This window comes from Pinus tabuliformis, chromosome 7 (genome assembly GCF_031772625.1).
Source record: "Pinus tabuliformis cultivar Carrire ecotype Pingquan chromosome 7, CPIR1, whole genome shotgun sequence".
NCBI classification, from domain to species: domain Eukaryota; kingdom Viridiplantae; phylum Streptophyta; class Pinopsida; order Pinales; family Pinaceae; genus Pinus; species Pinus tabuliformis.
The window spans coordinates 712437873-712459130 of NC_142293.1; the positions used below are offsets into that span (position 1 = coordinate 712437873).

Consider the following 21258-nt stretch of genomic DNA (forward strand, 5'->3'; position numbering starts at 1 on the left):
CTAGATGACCTAGCTACTCATTCTCCAAACAGAATTGATCATCCACATCAGCTTCGCCTGGTTTTTGAACGATGTCATTACTATAAGATCTGATTGGATCCTAATAAATGCATTTTCACTGTCACATCTGATCGATTATTGGGCTTCACAGTATCCAATGAACGGATTCATGTTGATCCATTCAAGGTTGAGGCAATACTTTAGTTTCCTCCCCAATCAACAATTCGTCATCTTCAGAGTCTCCAAGGTAAAGCTAATTTCTTAAGGAGATTTATATTAAATTACATCGAGATTACAAAAGGATTTATGAGATTACTGAAGAAAGGAGTTCCATTTGTTTGGGAAGATTTCACTAAGCAATCCTTCGATTCTTTGGAAAAGGCATTGACCTCTTATCCTCTTTTGAGTCCACCCGATTATAGCATGGATTTCCTCTTATATATCGCTACAGTAGAATCAATAATTGGGATGGTTCTAATTAAGGAATACCATGCTGTTAGAGATCATGTGATTTACTATCTGAGCTGAGGCTTAGTTGGTCCTGATCTTTGGTATTCTCATATAAAGAAATTAGATTTGGCAGCAGTTCATGTTGTCCAGTGATTTCGTCATTATATTCTGCTTAGAAAAACTTTTGTGTTGGCTGATGTCAACCCATTTCCATTTTTCCTCAGTAGGTGAGTGATTGGGGGAAAATATAACAAATGGATTGTTATCTTACAGGAATTCGATCTTGAATTTATGTTTTCCAAATCTAAAAAATATTTAGTATTCACAAAATTGATCTCAGAGTATGGAGACATCATAGTATATCTCTAGACTTTGAAGTTTCCTCTATCTTTTTCGAAGGATGAACATAGAAAATTGCATCAACTAACAAAAAATTATATTATTATCAGTGACACTTTGTATCATCATGGGATTGATTCAATCCTTAGAGGTTGTTTAACCTTAGAAGAAGTCAAGTCTCTTTTAAATCACTTCCATAGTGCAGCCTGTGGAGGTCATCTATCTGGGCTTGCTACAACCCAAAAAAAACTTTCATGTAGGCTATTTTTGGCCTTCAATTTTTAAAGATTGCATGGAAGTGGTCAAAAAGTGTTACTCTTGTCAAATATATACTCAGAAAATGCACGCTCATCTAGCTTCACTTTTCTCTGTCATCACTGACAGTCTTTTCACAAAGTGGGGTATTGATTTTACGACTTGTAACCCGACTTTGACGAAAGGTGACAACTACATTATCGTAGCAGTGGACTACTTTACGAAGTGGTCCGAAGCCATGCCTAGTTTCGAAAATGATGGTGAGACAACAACTCTTTTCCTTTTCAACCAAATCATTTATTGTTTCGGTCTTCCAAAGGAGATTGTCAGTGACCATGGAAGTCATTTCCATAATAAGGTGATGTCTAAGTTGGCTTTAAAATTGGGATTTCGGCTGGAGAATTTGTCTCCGTACTATCCTCAATCTAATGGTCAGGTTGAAGTTGTGAAGAAATCCCTCAAAATTATCCTGCAAAGGATGATCAATAAAGCTAGATCCAACTGGCACATCATGTTATATCCTGTACTTTGGGCATACCAGATGTCGGTTAAGACTGCCATGGGTTTTACTCCTTTTCAGTTAGTTTATGGTTTGGAATCAATCTTCCCTGTAGAATGTGAGATTCCATATCTTAAATTAGCAGTTGAACTTCTTCCAGACACATCTAGTCTTGAAGAATGCCTTATTCATTTGGAGCATCCTGATGAGTAGCATCGAGATGCAACCACAATAAATGAGACTCATAAAAAGAGAGTAAAAACCTGATATGACAAGATTATGCGTCCTAAGTTTTTCTTTGAAGGTGACTTTGTCCTGGTCTATGACCAAGATAAAGACACCTTGGGAGTAGGCAAGTTCAAGCCTATGTCATACAATCCATTCATCATTAGAAAGGTCTTGAAAAAGGAATCTTATGAGTTAGTTGATTTTGATGGAAATGTGTTGTTAGAGCCTAGAAATGGGATCTATCTTAAGAAGTATTATACCTAGGAAATTGCCTAGCATTTGCTTTGTTTTGTAAATCTTGTACATAGTTGTTTATCTCTGTTTATGGGTCTTGTGGTGATGGTGGTATTTTGGTATTGTTTGGCAGGTGTCAATGGGTGATCTGGTGTATCTAGGATTCGCCGATGGTGCTAGTAGACATACTCAAAACTTAGCTTCTGCCACTTGGGTAATATGCCATCCATCTGGTCAGTTGTTAATCGCAAGAGGTACATGTATCGGTCCCGCATCCAATAATATGGCTGAACACAGTGCTATCATTAATTTACTATCTAAAGAAATATATTTTGGTATTGAATCATTAGTAGTTTATTTGGATTCACAGTTGGTGGTGTCTAAACTAAAAAACATATATCATGTGAGAGATCCTTTATTACATTGCGAATTTCTGAGAGTGAGATTATTACAAAGATCATTTATTTGTATTACTTTCATTCATATTCCATCTATGTTCAGAAAATTAATTTGTTGATTCTATAGCTAATCAAGCATTAGATTGACATATTAATCATTCATCACATTAAAATCAAAATACCATGAAATCAATTTGTATATATGATCAAATAATTGAGAAATTGTTTGTATAAAGATATGAATAATAGGTTCAAAATATTAAAATATGTGAGAAAATGTCATACAAAATTCGGGCTTAATCCCTATCATTTCCATAAAAGATCAGTCATCTAAAAACTAAGGTTGCAAGCCTTGCCCTGGATGTGCATCACAAAAGAAGACAATGGCATTGGCCACCTGTCGAAAGAGTCGCACCTACTCTCTTGGTACTCCTTCCACCCACCTCTGAACACCCTTAGAGAGGTCTTCTATAGCTACCATTGGAACTTGGCGAGTTAGACCCTCCAAGTTCTTCTGCATTGTATGTAAGACTCTCTCGGTCTCAACTCCTACTCTCTCCATGTCTCTCCTACAATGCCTGTGCCTAGGCAGACCCTCAAGTCTTACTGGTTCAACATTTGAATCATGATAAAATAATTCGGTAATATTTTTGTTTCAAGGAAAAATATTTTTGAACTTTTTGAATATCATATTCAAAATATGATGGGAGTAGCTCGTGGGCTTCTGTATCTTCACCAGGATTCTCAACTGCGGATTGTTCATCGAGATATCAAAGCAAGTAATATCTTGTTGGACGACAACCTTAATCCTAAGATAGCAGATTTCGGCAGAGCCAAACTTTTTTCTGAAGATGAGACCCACGTCAGCACGAGAGCCGCTGGAACTCTGTAAGATTTTCACATCTCTAGATTGAGATTTTTTTTGGGTAAATCCGAAATCTTACGAGTTAAAAAAAATAAAAAATAAAATTAACACTCTCCTAATCTTCAGAGAAATATTTCCAATTGACATTAACACTGTCAAATGCTTCACAATTAGGGATACATGCATTTGAGTTTCCACTGCTTTCTAAGAAAGGAATGGGCAGCTTTGTAATTCTACCTTATGCGTTCTTGTAATCGATCTAGTTGCCGCAGTCTGTCAGATTTTGATATATTTTTGAAATTTATAAACGAAATAAAAATGTTATCTTTATCCAAGATATTTTTATTTTCCAAATAGCTTTCCTTAAATTTTCGTTACCATTGTCTTTGCCATTGTAATTGGAATGTGCAGTGGGTATATGGCACCAGAGTACGCTCTGTGGGGAAAACTATCTGTAAAAGTTGATGTCTATAGCTTTGGCGTTGTTCTTCTTGAAATTGTGGCCAGAAGAAAGAATACGGACTTTAATTTGTCATTTGAAAGGGAGATTCTCCTCGAATGGGTAAGATACTGACATTGTTTTCTGTGTAAAAAATTGCAGCAGTAAACATTATTTATCCATAAAAATAATTAGTGCTATATTAATAGCAAACAAAGTTATTTATAGATGGATGAAAAGCTATTTATAAATAGATAAATTTTTCCTTTTAAGGTAAACATATTATTTTGGTGTATAAATAATCTATTGAGAAATATCTTAATAGTAAATTAAAATAGCATCGAATATTTCATATCTAGCTTAAAAGTAAATTATTTATTTAAAGACAAATTCTATTCCATGATGATTAACATATCACTAACTATAACTCTTAGTATAATGAAGTATCACACTTAAGATAAGTAGGAGGCATTCATTCATTCAGGGAGGTGTTCATCAATTTCTAGTTTTTTTGCAACAAATGCTTACTCAAGATGCCCTTTATCAACAAAGTTTATCTTTTGATGCAAACTAGAGACTTTTTTCTTGTAGACATCACTAGTTGGTAAAAGTCTATATAAAAGAACAACCATCACTTGAAATATATGGGTACCTAATTGTTTTAGCTACTCATATAGTAGAATGTGGTATATGGTTCATTCAACTTCTTGATGAAGTCCCTTTAAATGTGCAATCGATTCCATCGACCTTCCAAGAGCTAACTAGTGTAATGAATGCTCACACTCTATGTTGGCACTTGTCCCTTAAGTCTTCATTCATACATACAAAAGAATGTGTGTATAGGTATTTGTCCCATAACATCACCAAGAGTCCACAAGCAACATATGATCCACCCATAAAGCATTCAATAAACACATAACCCATTTCTACAAGAGTTAAGAAAGTTCCTATGGAGGTGAGTGAACTCCTCCTTCAAGGAAATAAAATAGGTGGTCTTTTTAGGGACTCGACTTGACTATGCCATATGGATATGCATTAGCTAACCTCATGCTCAAGCGAGACAGAATGGTTAGTTCCACTTATGTTCCCAAGCAAAAAGATAAACACCTAAATGTTCTAGTTAAGTTGCACTCACCTACTCACCATAATGACCACACCTCTCAGCTTGGATGCATTACCACTGGGGCCACTTAAATGTTTTATTGAGCACATCATTACATCATCCATTCAACTTGGATGACACCAAATAAGTTATCAGCTCAAATACACCAAGCTATCCATCTCAATGTGAACACATCATATACATTATCAACTCAAACACACCAAATAATCTTCATACCAGTGAGTATAATAGTCAATAGATCTTTTAGCACTACCTTGCCAACACTCAAACATGTTGTGATTGAAGATCACTTTGAAGGAACACATCAATAGATCTTTTAACACTACCTTGCCAATAATCAGACATGTTGTGATTGGAGGTCACTTTGAAGGAACATGAATACTTGCATCCACTTCATTGATCATTCAAACTTTGAATCAACATCTCAAGAATGACATACACTATGCTAACATTCCAAGAGATCGACGATAGAAATATTTCTTCAAAAACGATAACCAAGTAATGGATATATCATATTGTCTTCTAGTATGACAAGTACACTACATCCATGCACTTGATATGGAACGCCTTTGCTAGTACTCTAGAGATGCAACTATTAACTTCTTGTTTGTGGGACTCACATGCAATTTTAGATAAGCACCCACAAGAAATGGGTTGCAGGTCAATATCAACTTAGGTTTTGTCGTGGGCACATATGTTACAAACTCACATAGCCACCATGACTGAACAAATATTTTAAATTCCTCTGACAATCAAACACATAAATTTCCCCACTCGATGCATGAGTAATTGACACATAGGAGAAACTCATCTTAGGCACCATATGAACACATTAGGGCTAAGATATGTTGTTCTTTTGTCACTCTAAATTGCATGAGCATACATAGTCTAAAATTTTTTGACAAGAAAATTCTTAACCAGTCTTCTAATGTGCATTGTGACCATCCCAGCTTGGTCAGTGGTTCGTCTACTTGCCACTTTGGAGATCTCGCTCTCAATAGCATTAAATAGTGGATTGGTTTCACCCATGTCATAAAAGAGCACCGACGCTTACACAACAAAAAAGCATGATTTATTTCAATTTATGGTCTTTGGTTGTAATTATCAAATATAAATGATTACATTATATCTACCAAATTTTCAAAATATTCCAAAATCTACAATCAAACTGCTTTTAAATTTGAAAAGATCTTTACATAATTCTTCTCAATCATAAATTCTCATCTCACAAATCACAAGCTAAAATAACCTTATCCTCAATCTCTTTGGAAATTGCTCTCACTAATTCCCACACAATTTGACACCAAATATCATTAACAAGTGCCTTTCTACAACATGCTATCAGCCATTATATCAACCCCATATTTGAAAAGTGTATCGAAATCAATTTTATTTAATTTTATCACACATATTAACAACCTGCACAACAAATACCTCATCATCAACTTGTCAATGATCTCACACCAGGGGATTATACAAGGCAAGCTAAAACCCATGCTCTTCATTTGACACATGTCAAATAGCTAGAGAAAATCTCCTGATATGCAATTAAATTCAGCAATATTAAATTTTAAAAGCAAACTGTTGTTAAAAAAATTCTACCTCAGAATTAAGGATACATTCAAATATCCAAATAAGAATTTTTCGTTCTAACCTTCACTGTATTTTCCCTCAGCAATAGTGTATCTATATTATTTAGGATTTTGGAGCATGTTATTTAGTTCATCAATAAACCATTTAGTAGTTGAAATATGAGATTATGTGTTTCGCTAATCTATTTTGGCATGAATTCATGTATTGAATTTCATAGTAATTTCCCATCAAACTAAATTGAAGTGAATCTTATGAATCTCTTCATCATCATGTATATACATTTTATGAAATGCAGGTGTGGAGTTCCTACATTCAAGGAAATAGCGTGCAAATTATTGATCTGACAATCATTGAAACATGTAATGAAGAGCAAGCCGCGAGATGCATTTATGTTGCCCTTTTATGTACACAAGCTGATTTGTCACTTCGTCCACTAATGGCTACAATTATTTGGATGCTTTCAACTGCTTCTGCGACGTTGCTCGATCCCACAAGGCCTGCTTATGTAACCCCAAATACCCATTCCACTCATTCCCGCTTCGCCCTATCACATGCGTCGGAAGCCACGTCTTCCTCTCTATCATCTTCTCATATTCATATTCCTCTAGCTCTTCCATCAAACACCACTACTATTACTATATCGACACTTAGGTAATGCAAATTTTGCATTTCTAGACATTTTGGTTTTAGGCATAAATAATGAAGCAAAGATAGAGATCACTTTTCTCTGGCATTCTTGGAGAGTTATGGTAATGTAAAGTGTATTTATTATATTTATTAGGTTAATTTTATTTGAAATTTGATAGAAATTTGTTAAAATCACACGTTTGAGTTGTGAAATCTATATAATCTAAATATTCCATTTGTTTTTATGGTACTAATCAAAAATGCATTTTAACAACAAAAAAATCATGATCTTACCAAAAATTGTATCACCAAAATGGCTTGAAAACTAAAACTTAAAACAATTAAACTACACATTTATTATATTTATAACGCAACCATGAGTGGAAGGTTTGTTTATTTATTTATTTTATGTACTTTTTGAATATTTCATTTGTTCGTTGATTATAACACAACCATGAGTGGAAGGTTTGTTTATTTATTTATTTTATGCACTTTTTGAATATTTCATTTGTTCATTGATTATAATAATTGTTATTAAGATTATTGTTAAAATTAAAATATTTTTTATTATTATAAAATTTGTATGATAAATTGAAAATAATATTTAAAATATTATGGAATATAAATAATGGTAGTTTTTATGGTTATTGAGCAAATGGAGGATGAATAACATTTTATCTTTGAATGTCTTCTTACGAAAGTCAAATATAATTTATTATATTTTTAACTTGACAATCCTGAGAAGTTTGTTTGTTTATTTATTTTATGCATGTTTCCCTTATTTCATTTGTTTATATATTATAATGATTGTCATTAATATTATTGTTAAAATTAAAATATTTTTTTAATAAAAATTGTATATTAAAATTGAGTATAATATTTAAAATATTATGCAATATAATTATTGGTGATTCCTATAATTATTGAGAAAATGAAGGATGAAAAACATTTTCTCTTGGAATGTCCTTTTACAAAAGTAAAAAAATATTGTAGAAATAATATCTTTAATTTTTAAAGACACTAAGAATGTTACTGATTTTTATAGTTTGTAAAATCATGAAACCAATAATGATAAGACATAGTGTATAGTCACTAAATATAAGAACATTAATTACCCTAATTTTTTAAGTTTTAAATATTTAAAGTAAGTAGTGTATGTGTGTGTGAAAAAGTAAAATGGTGGTTTCAAATCCATAGTTTGTGAAGCCCATGGTATTATCTCATAGTTTATGGAAAAATGAAATAGTAAGGGGAATTAATTATTTAATCAATGAATTCAAGTGACTTTTGAATAAACATGTCTTTTTATGGAGGGGTATGAGAATGTATAAAAGGAAAAATCATTGAAAGTAAATGTGTATAAGCAAAATTGTTATTTGTGGAGTGAATGCTTTGTCTTGGCTTTTTCTATGATGCTTCAAATGATGAAATTTTGAGCATATTGAGAAGAGATCAAGGGGAATATCTAGTTAAAATTATAGATATTGGTTGATTATTCTTTATGAGATATAAGCTATAAAAGTTAGGGGTTGTGATTACCCTTGAAGTCTGTTTCAAAGTAGTCGTCTAATAATTGTTGTAATTTTTTTTGGGACATTTCAAACTGTGGAATTTTGAGGAGACAAAGGTCATATCTCTCGCTACATGTGGTAAAAAATTTGAGACATTGGTTTGATATACTCTCTAAGATACACCCTATGGAAGTTAGGGTTTTTGAATGCTCCTGAAATTAGTTTCAAATAGGGAAATTTGGCATTTTCTATAGCTTGTTTTCTAGGATATTTCAAACAATGAAATTTTGAGATGGAGGTGAGATCTCTTGGTACTTGTAGTCAAAATTTTAAACATTAGTTCGCTATACTTTCATAGATATCCTCTATGGAAGTTAAGATTTTTGAATGGACCTAAAATCATTTTCAAAGAGGTTGGGCTCAAAATTTTTAAAAATTCATTTTTGGAAAATTTCAGACTATGAAATTTGTAGAGATCTGAGAGACATATACAAGTACTTAAGAGAAAATATTAAAATTTTGGTTTGCTATATGTTTGGATATATGCCTTATGGAATTTAAGGTTTCTAAATGGTCCTAAAATGAATTTCAAATAGGTTAATTTGACTTATTTTCTATAAAAAAATATTCCAAGACCATTAGGATATGAAATTTTTATAGATTTGAGGAGACATATAGAAGTACCTTAGGTAAAAACTTAAAAATAAGATTTGCAAAATTGAATAGGTAGCATGCTATACAATTACATTCTTGAGAAGAATCCAAAAACATCAAGCTATGGGAAAGTTATTATAAATTTCATTTGGAGATTCATTTTTTTGTCAGAATTGGTGAAAACATAAGTAGTCATTAGTGTTACAGGGAAAAGTGTCTATTTAGAACTGCTCTATCCCACTAAGGTGTGACAGCTGCCTTAGAAACAAACAGAGAAAAACTACTTTTGTATTTCCTTTATGAATTATAGACAGAGAGGAATAGAAAGAACCAACCTGTGTCTTGCGCTAATCCTTTGATTCAATCCCTCTCTTCTTTGATAGTCTCCAGCTACCTGCTCCCTTGCATGCTCAGCTTCACAAAGTACCTGTGAGATCATAGAAGAAGAGCACTATACAAAGACATGGATCTATATTCATAAATAACTTAGGATCAGATTTAAGTTAACCATACAAATGTAACAAGCATCAATGATACAAAAGCATGGAGGAGAACTCAAATAGTTTTTATTGATAAACAAGAAAAGATCCAGGAGGAGTTACAACCAGTGGTTCCGACCCAGCATCAACCTCCCAGCAAAGAAGCCCCTCTTCACCTCAAACAAAGCATAAATCACCCAACAGTCTGATGTTTGTCTCTAGAAACCAACAACAATTCCTTACAATATGCAAAATTCCAGCCTCTGGATCTCTGGGATGAGGGATCCATATATAGATATGTGTAAGGAGGATGAGTCAGCTTGTGATTTGATTAGTGTCTTCTCTCTATCAGTTCTTGCTTCCACTTGGAGACTGAGGGTCTCTTACTCATCTTTGGTCGAATTCAGTGAGGCAAGTGTCACAGGAGAAGATTTTGGAAGCTTCCATTGCCTCTCCACCTCGCGGAATGACACTGCCATTTGTCATTTCTCGCCCATCGCACCCTACAGAAGGGAGTTTTGAAATGCAACGCACCCTCACAGTGTATTTAGGTGCAATGCAACACACTTAGCCAGTGGAGCAGCTGAAATGATCCTGTTTTGACCAATTCTGAGCAGTTTCTGGTGGAGAACTTCTAGGAGAAGCTGTAATTTGTTGACCTTGTTCCTTTAGGGGTTAGAACAACACTTTTAGGGACTTAGGAGCCCTTGGTTTATGGACATTTCATGCTTGGAGTTGTAAGGCACAAAAATGTCTATAACAGTTGCCCCCTAAAGTATGAGGCCGTTAACCTTTTGGTGTCGGGTGAAATGCTTTATTATGAGGATCCGAAGTTCTTTCAATGCTGGGAGGAGACTTGTAATAAGATACAATACAATACATTATCTTCATACTGTTTTCATGATCTAGCTGAGGCGGGCATTCCCATGCTCAGCTTTATAAATTCATTTTCATGTACATAGGACAAACAATCGTCTGAGTGTAGACTGATGATTCTGATAGAGCCATCATCCTTTTGGTAGGATGATTATCTGTGCTGCAATGATGTACATTTGATGTCTTTATTTCCCTGAATATATATCGCAGCCCGGATGGATGAAACTAGATCCGGGGTCTTCAATCTCGTCCGATCTTCACTCGAAGTACAAGTCGATCCATGTGAGAAATGTTTTGAAGTCGAACATGGAAAGACATCGCTTGATTACCAGTCAATGATGTAAACTGTTAACAAGCGCGAGAGGAATCACCGATAATGATAATGATCCTCAAGGTATTGCAGTACAATTCACGTGGTGTGAATAAAGGACTTGGCGTCGAACACCACGCAAAATCTTTCAGTCGAAGGCCATTGATGTAAACCTGTCGCCGGAAGTGAGAAACTTGCCATTGAGGCATGCAAGCTTCAAAGTACTGAATGGGGTGTTCCTAGATCAACTTCTTGGATAATGAGTTGATGTCGACAAGAAGTGATCCGTCACAGGAGGGCCTTAATGAATCCCACATCAATGACACGGAACGGAGCAAATGATTTTGATGGATGTGAAAACGATCTGATGATATAATGTTCAGGGTGGCGGTCATGAAAGAATGGAGTATAATGTATTGTAGTGGGTGAGACACAAGTGACTTCTCTGGATGACTTCTCTTGAACATATCGGCGACACTGATGTGATGGATTGGTAGCATTAACCCCAAATGTGGATGGTATGGCGTGACCATGGTGATGTGACCGGTGAATGAAACAACCCAACCCGACTTGCTACCAACAAAGTTTCTTTGAGTTTTCTTCCCAATTTTTCCCCAGTCATTGCTGACCAGTACCTCTTTATTTTTGTCAAGCTTGAGGAGGATAACATATGCTTGTTCTATAATTTTCCCTTCGGGCAAACCCATCGCTATGTTTTAACGAGCCTAGCGATAGTGAAACTCGTTCTCGTCTAAAGACAAGTTTGTCGCTATTAATCTTTTTAACGAGTTTAACGACAAAGATAACTCTATCCTTTTCAATTTTAGAGAGTCTGAAAAGGAACGTAAAGGTAACTCCAAAATTCCTTTTTCGTCATCTAATCCCTTAAGTCCGAAAAAGTATAAAACAATACAGAAGGGATGAATTTTCGATAGTTTTAACGAGCCGAACAAAACAAGCGCTTGATCTTTTTGTGTAATAATCCCTTAGGTCCAAAAAGATTAAAATCTAGAGGAGGGATAGCACTTCCTCTCCCTTTAACGAGCTGGAGAGGCCAATGGCTCGACAATCTTTTCATATTTTACGAGTCAGTTGAAAAGAGCTTAAAGGAGACTCGTCTTTTGAGGAACGAGTGATAAAACGGGTAGCAGCTGATTCCAGGTAAGGTTTGGAATTTTCCAATCACGGTAGTGTTACAAGGATGGCTAGTGAGAACACTCTTCGCAGCTGTTCCTCAAAATGGGTAAACAATCAAATGGAGGTGAATGATCGGCCAATGAAAAGTGGAGGTGACGGTGCAAACACGACCAAGGCTTTAACGGCTGAAGTACTACATTCACGATGATTATTTACCGGGGGATAGTTCATTTTTTAATGAGCTTAAACGCGGGTGGAAACATTTGCTCATGTCTTATGTTTATTTTTTAACGAGCTTGAACTATGTGCTAAAACTGCTCGATTAATCCAGTCTTGTGATAAGAATGTCCCATATAAAAACGGCAACTTTTAGAGTTTTGCCCCACATCCTTTCTTTATGCAAGTTAGGAAACGACCAATCCTACAAGTTTAGAGGGTTAGAGGTCCTAAAAATTTTAAAAATAAATAGTCGCTCTTCGCTTGCACTCCAAAAGGTTTGCATGCCCCCAGGTATAAAATAGAGTTTCAAGGTTACCCCTACTTCTTTCCAATAAAACATTTGTTTTAGCGAGAGAGGCCTACCTCTTACAGGTTATCAAAGATAGTTCTATTTACGACGTAAACAAAACACTTCTCTGGCGATGTCTACCGAAATAAACAAAGGTGAGCGACGATGCCCGCCAACTCACATAACTTTGACAAGAGAATCTTGTTCTAGAATAACCCCCTCTTCCAATCACGGACGGGGGTACAGACTAGTCATATTCTCCCGCGGAAACCTACCCTATACCCGAAGTTTTCCTGCCGAAGCAGACCAGGGTGCATGCCCCCTAGGTTTCAGTCATGTCCCTCCGAATCACTCGCGCTCATCGGGAGGACGGACTGGAGATTGAGACATTTCTTGCGTGAAAAGACCATTCAGGGATGGTATATGACTATTTGCTATGCGTGATCCGGGAAATGAAAGCTGGTCCACGAGCTTGACCACTCTTCCTTCGTGCGGAAAACACATCACTCTAAAGAGTGATGAGACAATGGCTCTCATGCAATAAATATAGTCTCGTCCAAGGAGTAGATTGTAATCCAGGGGTCCTTGAACCACCATTACATTCATGTGAACGGTTTTCCCTCTCAATGTTATGGGCACATCGGGAAGGATCCCTAATGGTCGACTGGTTCCTTTATCAAAGCCTGTTAGATTTCTCATCTCAGGCAAAAGCGATGGCGAACCAAGCGCTTTCCAAGCAGTTGAGGAAAGGATACTCACAGAAGCCCCCTCATCTATGATGGTACCAGCCATAACCATTCTATATATCTGAACAATAATCCGGAATGGTATACTGGCTGGTAAATGGGGTTGCCTTGTTGATTCCAGTCGAAGGAGACAACTAGGTTGCTTGGAGGTGGGATCGAATAGACGGCCGGGTACGACTCTGACGAACTTCCTTCCTGTGGTAAAGGAACGGGTAAATTGACCCCATGTCCGTTGGAGTCTGTGCTTATGAAAAGAATTTGGACGGTGTCATCCTTGTTCTCTTCAGTGATTGTATCATCTGAAGATGGAACCTCTGAAGGCAAGACCGGGTCAACTGCCGCCTCGACCTTTTGACTTTCGTCTGGTATGGATTCAGATGGTTCATCTTCAATGACAGATGCTTTGGCCGACCACCTGAGCGGGTCAGCCGGATTTTCAACTAGTGACGGACTCGGCAAGAGTTTTTTATATCCAGGAGGAAGTCGTAACGGTGAAACCGAACGATCATCCAAAACTCTTTTAGCTTCGTCTAAGAAGGGACAACGGTGGACGGCATGATCACCTTCACACAGTTTACAAGGAAATCTATATTTTCCTTTTTGTCCTGGGGCTTCACTTTCACTAGTTGACGGTGTGTTTTCAACATGATCATCAGAGGTTGACGACACCGGGTTGTGCAAACGAGGAGACCAGTCCCTTAAGATCCGAGGGATGCAGGGAAAATCTCTGTGAAAATGGTCTCCTTTGCAAATGACACATGGCGATTTAGGCCTGGTCGGTGCAGTGTGTGGATTTTCGTTAGACGACACTCGTTTGCCCCCATTCGCTTTTGGCTCCTTCTTCTTCTTCTCTTTCTTCTTCTTTTCTTTCCTCTCCTTAGGAACTTGACTTTTGGCTTTACCAGCCCCATCAAGCGAAGAGGAAGGAGGAGAGGAAGAATTAGAGGAAGTAGAAGGTTGGTGGGTAACTCTGGACTCGTCTAATTGCTGATTCGATTGTTTAGGAATAGTGGTGTTCTGAACGATAGAGGTTGAGAAGAGCCATATAGGCAAACCAATCGTCAGTCCTGGAAGCGACAATGTGGCCATATGGGGTGCACCAACATCTCCCCATGAGGAGAAGGGACTAGGATTTGCTCCAAGGGGAATTCCTTGGTTGGTAGACTCCATTTTCTCAACCCAAGATCAACGTAGGAAAGGGGTAATGAATATTCCGTTAAAAATAAATTTTTAGACGCTTTGACACAACTTGTTTTTTCAGTTTTTAAGAGTCGAGAAAAAACAAAAGATGACTCTAGTCGCCTTCGATTTTAATGAGCCTGAAGTGACAAGTGCTCAGATGGACCTTTTCCGTTAAGGAGTCTGAAAAGGAACGAAAGGGAATACTCTGGAGATCTAGGTAGAGGGAGTACCAAACCAGTCGCAAAACTGCAGAATACTTTTTACGGTACGGCAGTCAATCTTCCCGAATGCTGTGTTCAGTGCATTGCGATCGATAGGGCGGCAGACACGGCTTCCTAAGGATAAAGGATTTAAGCCTATAGGGGTCTCCCAAAATATACTCGACGGTACGTGGGAGCACAAGTCCGTACTGGCACTTATCGTCTCAAAGTGGAGGAATCACCCAACCATCAGTGAGGACAATAGTTACCAGGCTTTACGACGCCAGAATATGTCTCTAGCCTAGACCTCTAAATGTTGTGCGTTAAGTTCCAAAGCGTTGTTAGATTCATTGAATTTATTTTAAGTTGATCTTGTTTATGAAGTTTGCCTTTCGGGTTCACCACGAGATGTAGATGTAATTCCTAAAATGCAATCTAAAGATGATAAACAAACTTTTATCTCTTTTGTGCAATGAAAATCCTAGCTACTAAGGGAAAAGAAAGACACAATCTTTTCGCAAAGAGCAAAGAGCACACCGTAAATGCACTTTCCTAAATCAAGCCAAACAGACTGTCTATATGCAAATGCACATGCATGTATTTGTTTTCGACTTTCTTAGTATTGATGCTAAAAAGAAAGTTGATGTACATATCTGAATTTCTTTTCAAGCGACAAATATAAACAAGCTCTTTTTCGAAATCAAAAATAGAGATGATTACGACACCTTACGATTTTGAAATGAACACTCGTTCTTGACACTAGAAAATTACAAATTCAGACCAAAGGCAATAGTAACAGGATAATCGACCATCAACAGCAATCAAACTTTCTCCTATGATCAAAATCGACACTTGCGACAGATTCAAATCAAAGGACGACAGTACGACTATGCTTCTTTTGCAAAGGAAAACTGTAAACGACTCAACAAACACACAAAAAAATCTACAGTTCTTTTGTACAAAGGAGGCGGAATAACAATAAGGAAAAGGGGTTTCAAACAGACATATACTGATCACAGGCAGCAAAATTCAGGGATAGAACTGGAAAGAATGAAGCACAGGAACCACAGCTACACAGAGCTAGTCTGATCAGCGCACCTGTAACACAGAGAATCTAAAATGCAGCGCAGGTTGCCCCTTCGGGAAGTGCGCTGAAATTTAGGATCTCTGAACAGTACCTGCGCTGGGCTAGAAACGAGACTCTATCCGGGTTCCGGGTCACAGTTTGCAGTTTAGTCCTTGGTTTTTGGCCGAGTAAAAAGCAATCAGTAATGCAACAATCAGGGGTAGATCTAAGGAGGATCTAAGAGCTATCACAAGGGCAATCAGATAGTTTGTGAATCAGCTATTTAAATCATAAATAGATCCAGTGAATGGATTGAAGCAACAGTTATCTACTTTGCATTTGTTATGGCAAATGCAGTTCAAAAGCTACTTATAAGTTTATGAAACAAACAACAAAGAATGATACACAAACAAACTAATTAGACATCCCCAGCGGAGTCACCATTTTGTTACAGGGAAAAGTGTCTATTTAGAACTGCTCTATCCCACTAAGGTGTGACAGCTGCCTTAGAAACAAACAGAGAAAAACTACTTTTGTATTTCCTTTATGAATTATAGATAGAGAGGAATAGAAAGAACCAACCTGTGTCTTGCGCTAATCCTTTGATTCAATCCCTCTCTTCTTTGATAGTCTCCAGCTACCTGCTCCCTTGCATGCTCAGCTTCACAAAGTACTTGTAAGATCACAGAAGAAGAGCACTATACAAAGACATGGATCTATATTCATAAATAACTTAGGATCAGATTTAAGTTAACCATACAAATGTAACAAGCATCAATGATACAAAAGCATGGAGGAGAACTCAAATAGTTTTTATTGATAAACAAGAAAAGATCCAGGAGGAGTTACAACCAGTGGTTCCGACCTAGCATCAACCTCCCAACAAAGAAGCCCCTCTTCACCTCAAACAAAGCATAAATCACCCAACAGTCTGATGTTTGTCTCTAGAAACCAACAACAATTCCTTACAATATGCAAAATTCCAGCCTCTGGATCTCTGGGATGAGGGATCCATATATAGATATGTGTAAGGAGGATGAGTCAGCTTGTGATTTGATTAGTGTCTTCTCTCTGTCAGTTCTTGCTTCCACTTGGAGACTGAGGGTCTCTTACTCATCTTTGGTCGAATTCAGTGAGGCAAGTGTCACAGGAGAAGATTCTGGAAGCTTCCATTGCCTCTCCACCTCGCGGAATGACACTGCCATTTGTCATTTCTCGCCCATCGCACCCTACAGAAGGGATTTTTGAAATGCAACGCACCCTCACTGTGTATTTAGGTGCAATGCAACACACTTAGCCAGTGGAGCAGCTGAAATGATCCTGTTTTGACCAATTCTGAGCAGTTTCTGGTGGAGAACTTCTGGGAGAAGCTGTAATCTGTTGACCTTGTTCCTTTAGGGGTTAGAACAACACTTTTAGGGACTTAGGAGCCCTTGTTTTATGGACATTTCATGCTTGGAGTTGTAAGGCACAAAAATGTCTATAACAATTAGACCTTGTAAAGGAAGAAGTAGTGAGAAAAATTGGTGAATGTAAAGGAAGTAAGTAGACATGGCAAAAGAAAAAGTAGCAAGTAGACTTAGCGAAGTGGGTTATTTCAATTATTTACAGTGGTGCGGACTGGTGTCACGAATAAGTTGGTGCCTATGAATATTTGCAATAATATGGATTGATGTCTCCTACAAATTGGTGTTTACAAATATATATAAGAGTAGACTGGTACATATCAAGGTTTGTACCAATGGGGATCGATATCTCTAGTACGTTGGTGCCTACAAATATTTGTAACAATAGGTTGGTTCCTACAAAGAAGTATAAAGAGAAGTTCTATGGTTTTCTCCCAAAATGATTTCCATGTAAACTCTTATGTTCCATGTTCTATAGTTAATAGATATCATATTTGATTATTTTCTTATTGTTAATGAATATTTTCATCACTAAAAAAATATATTATATTGATTCACAACCCCCCTCTCAGTATAAGTGTGTGCTCGACAATTAGTATCAGAGTAGGTTCCTTTAAAAATAGTCTAACCACAAGAAGGTAGATCTCAAGCACACATGGTTATTCAAAAATGTTTCTTCACAAACAAAAATCCATTGTTTGAATATATATAGAAGATTATTGTCAACCTAAAGATTCAACTAGAGGAAGAAAAAGGATAGAAGAAGTGGTAAGAGTCTATCTAAAGAAAAATTAAGAAAATTGTGAAAAGTTGGAAGCTAAAATTGTTTCCTTAAGAAATGAGTTAGAGATGTTAACTAGTGAGATAAATAAAAGCTTGAAGTCTAAACATACTGTTGAAATATTTGATGATATCATAATTTGTCAAAGGTCACCATTCATTAAGACTAGTGTTGGCTGTTATATGAATCAAAAGACATCTAAACTAGATTCAAATTCTTGAGTTACAAAGCCACTAAAGAAATTAAATGAAATAAAATCTAAAAGCTATCTTGATGTTCTCAAAAGATTCAGAAAAAATGAAGGCAACATGAAGAAATAAAATGGATTCCAACATAAACCCGATCTTCTTCACAAGGACAAGGATAAATTCATAAGATCTTTTACATCAAGGTCGTCTTATACAACTTAGTACCAAAAATCCTTCTTTGTTTATTTTTTTTCTTGCAATCATTTTGGTCATAAATCAAATATTATAAGAAAAAATAATGTATGGAAAAGAAACATAAGTACTTATGGTTTTTTAGAAACTATAATTTATTTTCTCCCTTATTTGATTATAATGTTGTATTTTATAACTCTGACAATTATGGGAACATAGAACACTTTTGTAGAAGTGGTATTGTAGATTCTCCTAAACAAAACAAGGAAGAATATACCTTGCCAAAGAATCCTATAATAGTCGTGGTAAAAACTCTCTGTAAATAAAGTTAATAAAGGAAAAATAATAACCAAGGTCATGAGACATGTATTCCAAGATGAATGTTGGGAAAAAGCATCCTAGTGTGGTTGTTCATTTGGTTTATTATGGCTAATGAAATTGGCAAAGGCAATGGAAAAGGATCTGGAAAGGCAAGATGCATTAATTGACATTTTTTTTATGAAAATAAAGGAAAATAGGAGAAAAGGAAGGTGAAAGGTCATAGGTTGCATGTGAGGAGGAAAATGAAGGAAAATAATGGAAAATGAAGAAAATAGAGGCCCCATTAATAAAATTTCTTTTGAGGATTAGTTGGTGTTAGCCTCCTATTGCAATAGGTGTTCATATTTCATGATTGACAGCGGAAAATGCCAAATATATCTTCTTTTCATGCTGCAAAGTTCCATATTTCCATCAAATTCCATTTTTGAAGAATCATACCATTTTTGAAGAGTTTCACAGTTAAGGGAAGGCCAAACAGCTTAATCTTGGCTTCCCTAGGTTTAAATTTCTTGTTTTAGAATATAAAGAATAAATATCTGTCCAAACTGTTTAATCTTGGCAGATTTGTAGATAGGTAGAGAATCTTGGGCGCTCAACAGCTTAATCTGAGCCCCGGAAGAAATAAGGATCAATTTAGATAGGAGGAAAACAAAAAGAAAAGTTGAAAAGTTGAAAAGCTGGGTTTTCTAGTTCAAGTGCACCCAAACCAAAAAGAAGAAAAAATGTTAGGTAAGTAGGCTAGGTAGGTAGTTTTGTGGTGGCAGAATGAAGAATTGTGATCCATTTCATGTTTTCAAGTGTTATATCTAGTCAGATCACAAGTATGAGGCAGTTTTTGGATCAGCTCAAGCGAGGCATGTCTAACTTCCCCTTCTTCCTCTTCCCCAAATCACTCACTAATTCCCCTAAAGAGGTCAAGATCTGCTTGATATCTCTTTAATTCATCATGTTTCATATCATTTCCCTTAGTAAAGATCTGCTTTACTTAAGGAGTGTTCATATGTCCTCTACAAAGTTCTATCTCCCTTTTTAAGCCTAAGATCTCTAAACTTAGCGCTTTCTTGTCACAGTCCATATTAACTTCTAACATTACTATATAAATCCCATGAATTCTCCCTTCCCCTTACTAAAATATGTATAAAATCCCCCTATTTACATATCCCCTCCCTTTGGTTGAAATATAACCATAAATATGCTTGGGAATTACTAAGTTTGCCTGAAACTTAGTAAGAACCCTCAGTTTTGCTTCTTAAACTCCCTTCAAAGTGCCTTTGGACTCCTTCCAAGGCATGAAATTCCTCTTTTTTGGTTATCGGACCCCTTCCGAGGCCTCAAGAACCCTTCCAAAGCTTTAAAAAGCCTTTTCCGATCACATAAATCATCCTCCGATCTATAAAGCCTTCCTCTGATCAAAGGAATTCCCCTCCGATCGCATTAACCCTCTTCCGATTGAGTGTTTCCTCCTCCGATGAGTTTTCCTCCCCTCCAACGCGATATCGCTGTCGGAGGTCACAGCATTCATTCATTGGCCCCCTTTTATAACTCCCCGATATCATTTCGCCGATGCGATTTCGCAATCGGCAGTCGCAATGGTTTATATGCCCCCATTCATGTCATAAACCCATTCCTCTGATGCGATATCGCTATCGCACCCGAAGGCATATCGCATCGCAAAAGCTTCCTTATCGCAAGCTCCCTTTTCCATATATTTCTGCATATTTCAATTTTAACGCAAAACTTAGGTTTGTCGCAAAACCTATGTTTTATCGCATGCCTTATCGCTGCCGACTGATCAAGCCTCAAATCCGACGGCCCATATTTAATCACACCCCCCCCCCCTTTTCGGCAATCGCATATGTATAAACCCTCCGCCCCGCTGATTGCCGAAACAACGACTTAATCGTAGCCGCCCATTCAGGGCCCCAGATCAACGGCCCATGTTTAATCGCATCGCAGCCCATATAAAGCTCCGACTGGCCGGAGCCGAAATACTATAAAGAACAGTTTTGAAGGGATTTCGGGTCCGCAGACCCATTTCATTATAAATCCGCCGATATGAAATCGCCGACGGGCCGGACCCGATCTCCATAAAAGAAAGAGCCTATAGCATTTCGGGTCCACGGCATTTTGGAGGTTTTGTGTTTTGGAACCGCCGATCCACCGATCGCCGATTTAGCGCCAGCCGTTGGATTTGCCTTCACGCGATCCAACGACCAGGATTGAAACTATGCTACAGTAATCGCTCCTCGCCCATTTTTTATGAAATTTCACGTTTTAAAGGCATTTTTGCCTTTTATAAGGAAAAGGGCCATTTCCTCATGTTTTAGCTTGGCGCCCGCGTGCGCTCCAATTCAGAAGGAATCTTGATCATTTCTCAGTATTTTTCGATTGCTCCAATCCAGTTCAGCTCCAAAAGACAGGGTTTTGCCTCAGCAGGCATTCAACACCAATTCCTCCTTTTTTCGGCATTTCTTTGGAATTTTTGCACTATTTTGGATCGGCCAAGCGCCGATACTCATCCAAAGCCTGCAAAGGTTCCACCACAGCTATTTTTTGCCATAAAGTGGCTGTAAAGGGGCGATTTTGAAGCAGCAAAGTGTATCAGTGAAAGAAAGGGTCCCGATTCAATGTTAAAGAGTATCAGTGTTGCG

The 21258-nt window shown here is 37.0% G+C and overlaps 1 pseudogene; it reads left to right on the forward strand.

The window, feature by feature from the left end:
* Window positions 1-3106: 3106 nt before the first annotated feature.
* On the forward strand, window positions 3107-7078 carry LOC149249511 (cysteine-rich receptor-like protein kinase 43 pseudogene; annotated as a pseudogene).
* The last annotated feature ends 14180 nt before the right edge of the window (window positions 7079-21258 follow it).